The 4,124-nt window shown below is 48.5% G+C and overlaps 1 pseudogene; it reads left to right on the forward strand.

The window, feature by feature from the left end:
• Positions 1–649: 649 nt before the first annotated feature.
• On the forward strand, positions 650–3,764 carry LOC119350296 (annotated as a pseudogene).
• Positions 3,765–4,124: the final 360 nt, after the last annotated feature.

Consider the following 4,124-nt stretch of genomic DNA (forward strand, 5'->3'; position numbering starts at 1 on the left):
ATGGCGCACCAGTAAGAGATGCGCCATTGCTATCTATACGTATGGCGCACCCCCTACCGGTGCGCCATTGCTATCACCCCTTATCCCCTCCCTCTAGTCACGTTCTCTCCCCTCCCCTTCCTCCTGACACAGCCACCCGCCTCTCCTCCGGCTCTGACCCAACGCCGCCACCGATCTCCTCTTCCGCATCACCTCTCCGGCGGCCTCCTCTCCCCATCCACGCCGCGCCGGCGACCTCCCTATCCTCTCCTCTGTCTGCCTGGTCGGGCCAAGACCCTAGCCCAATGCCATGGCGACCATGGCAGCAGGAGGAGCCCGGTCATGGCGGCCTCCTCTCCCTGCAGCGCTGCCGCACCTCACCTTCTCTTCTCTTCTCTCCTCTTCTCTCCCAGTAGAGGAGAGGAGGGGAGGGAAGGGAAGGCCTTCTCCGGCGAGCTTCCAGGGAGGTGAGGAGCGCCCAGATCCAGATCCACGGCGCATCGTCCCGTCATCGACCTGAGCCGCGACCATCCATCCAGGGCCGACAGAAGCCAGGACGGAGATGCCAGAAACCCTAGCCTAGCCTAGCCATGGAGGTACGACGCCTCAACCTCCGGGCGACAGACGACGGCTGCAGGCCATCTCCGGTGACGGATCTCCGACCCCGGCCATGGTGCGTGTGGCTGCAGGCCATCTTATTCATCTCCCCTCCCGTCCCCTCATTGGTTCGTTTTATGTGCAGGGCAGGCTGCTCCTGCTGGAGGCGCATGTCGCCTGCCTCTGCGTCGCCACCCCCGTCGACCAGCTCCCCCGCATCGACGCGCAGATCGCCGCGCGCGCCCCGCCGCCCGTGCCCCCCCGCCGCCGTGCCCGCCGGCGGCGAGGAGCTCGACCTCTTCATGGTGAGCTGCTACCACCACCAGGCCTCCTCGCCTCACGCTCACGCCGCGTACGGACGCCCCGCGCTGGCTCGGCCGGGCTGCCCCGCGCGTGCTCTATGTTATGTGTAGTAGATTGAAGCGGCGTGCGTGCGTGTGTGGTTCGAAAATTTGGGGATTGGATGGGATTTGGCGATGAAATTGCCCCGCTCGTGTTGGGACTGGGATTGGGATTTCAAACAGGCTAAGCCAGGTTACCTTTTTCTTCCAACGCACACAACATGTTTGATTGGTTGCGCACGAGCTCACATGGGATTATTAGCACTCGCTAACCTCCGCCGGTGGATTTGGTTAAAGTTAGCTTCTTCAACTATGAGTATTATGCTAGTTCATCCCTTGATTGCTACCCATCCCACCTCCAAATAATTTACTGCGTGCTCTAGGCTCTAGCTGTGAGCAACTTTGTTTCCTCAACCACAAGCGCCTCACCTCTGCGATAGAGACAAAAGCAAACCCCAAAACACAACTACAAGTGTCCCTTTTCTAGGCAAGCAGGGGCTCCTTCCTTTGCCTGGAAATGGCAATTCTCCTTGTGTAAAGGTTATTATTGACCACCTGCCTTTTTCTCTATATATGTGTTCTAAAGGTTCTGTTTTCCTTGTTGCAGACACACTATGTGCTGCTCCTCTGTTCCTTCAAGGAACAGCTCCAGCAGCATGTGCGCGTCCACGCCATGGAGGCGGTGATGGCCTGCTGGGAGCTCGAGCAAACTCTGCAGAGTCTTACAGGTACCATACATCATCTTAACTTCATCAGTTCAGCAGCAAGATAAGTGCTTCTTAAATTCTCTAGGAAGAGGGTTTTACAATCTCTACACTACATGCTTATTAAGAGGTTGATAGTCACAGTAAGTATCATGCTACATGAGGGGCGCCGTTTCATAGGATCTCAACCATAGGGGAATTCTTTTTTAAAAGAAGGAATCCATTGCTTCTGCTCTCTGCATCCAACGAGTACAAACATAACACAAATACTACCTCTGTACCAGAATATAAGAACTGCAAAAACGTCTTATATTTTGTTTTTCAACTCAACTAGAAAGAGCTTGATGACTGGCCATTTTCCTGTATTATTGCGCGTCGTGACAGAAAATATAGGTCATAATTCACACCCTTGTAGGTCCTATGAGATACTAGGTCCACCTTTATAGTAGTACCGGTTCCTTCTTATATATTATTATTAGTTACAAGAGTTGCAGACTTTGAGCTGTTGGACCTGGCTTCAAAGCTGTACCTTTTGAGATTTCAGTTCGGTGTATGTGGCAGTTATTCATGAACCTTGTGTTGCACCAACCATGCAACTGAATTGACAGTACCTTGCGTTCATAATCTTAGCTAAGCTGTCCTGATAAAGTCTCTCTTAATATGTCTACTGCAATTAGCTTCCACACGGAACAGTCACGGACTATATAATCGGGAACCATCACACAAGGGTTACCCTTTCAGATACTTTATGTTGCTTGTCAAAATGACATATAATCCATATAGGAAAAGAAGCCCCTTGCGTAGTGCAAAAAAAGTGTTGCATATTGAATAATGCTTCATCGTCAAAATGAACTGACATGGCTACAAAATTTCTAGTGGAATTGTACTTTACTTGAATTTAATTCATGGATATTGATTGTCTGCATATAGTACTGTTTTTAGTTCCTTTTGCTATGTCACATTTTCCACCATTCTGCCTATAGGCATCACGAGGCACACACCTATGAGAAAACCATGCCAATATCCAGTCACACTGGAAACTGGTGTCGCTGTGAAAACCAAAGGGAGTGATTTTTCTTTTTTTTTTGTTGACAATAGAACTTTGCATAATCTGTTTGTATGTGTAATCATCAATCAGTTTACGATGAGAGGCATATGCTTGAACATGGAAGTTTGCCTTCAGATAATAATGAGAATTGTGTCAGAAAAAAAAATAGAGCAAGATTAAGCCTGGATAGGCTTAGTTATATATTGTACTGAAAAAAAACTAGAGCAAGAATAAGTACCTGCCAAGGCAAGACGCAATATAAATGTGACCAGGATAAGTTGGAGATTGGCCAGTTCTGAGTTTTGCTAATATCGATTCTTCCTATAGGGGCATCTCCTGGTGAAGGCACCGGGGCAACTATGTCCGATGACGAAGACAATCCGGTCGACAGTGAGAGCAACATGTTTGACGGGAATGATGTGTCAGATGGCATGGGCTTCGGAATGCTAACCGAGGGTGAGAGATCCTTGGTCGAGCGCATGAGGCAAGAGCTGAAGCATGAGCTTAAACAGGTAAAACTCGCTGCCTTCCATTCTGTCAGCTGCCACTATGTTGGTGTCCAAACTGAACTGTAAACAAAATTATTTTCCTGACTTTGCAGGGGTATAGAGAAAAGCTTGTGGACATCAGGGAGGAGATACTGCGGAAGCGAAGAGCCGGAAAGCTCCCAGGGGACACGGCGTCTACCCTGAAAGCTTGGTGGCAAGCCCACGCCAAATGGCTGTACCCAACTGTATGTGACAGACATCCCGCATATACCGTCATCGCCAGCAACTTTGTCACCATTTTACATGCAACTCTTGTTGTGCTACTGATGAGCATCGCTGGTGGGTATTGCTAGGAGGAGGACAAGGCACGGCTGGTGCAGGAGACGGGGCTGCAGCTGAAGCAGATCAACAACTGGTTCATCAACCAGCGCAAGCGGAACTGGCACAGCAACCCTACCTCGTCCTCGTCAGACAAGAGCAAGAGAAAAAGGTACGGCGATCGGCCCAAAAACAATCCTTTCATCACATGCTTGAAATCGCTCAGGTTTTCATTCCCTCTCTTTCATTCTCAAAAAAAGGAAGAATGCAGGTGAGGGCAACCCCGAGCAGTCCTGGTAGGGTGGGTGCGGTCGGTCGGAGAGCGAAGAACAAAGAACGAATGCCCCATATATGTACATAGCGCTTCCATCTTGTCGATGATTAGTGTTGAACCTCATATGTCCTCTGCAATTCATTTCCATTATAATCTTACTCATACAATATTCACACCATGTAATTCTGGAAAAGACAGCATTGACATGTTATAAAAAATGACAATATTGACATGTTATAAATAGTTTGTTTGTATTTCTGTTTATTTTGTTACATTTTGCAGGGATAAAGTGAAGAAAAAGAAGAAAAGATTACTAGAAGATTAGTTTTAGGATTTTCTTTTATTTCCTTGCAATTTTCCTTTTATTGGATACTT

Source organism: Triticum dicoccoides, chromosome 1B, assembly GCF_002162155.2.
Source record: "Triticum dicoccoides isolate Atlit2015 ecotype Zavitan chromosome 1B, WEW_v2.0, whole genome shotgun sequence".
In the NCBI taxonomy this organism is placed as follows: Eukaryota; Viridiplantae; Streptophyta; class Magnoliopsida; order Poales; family Poaceae; genus Triticum; species Triticum dicoccoides.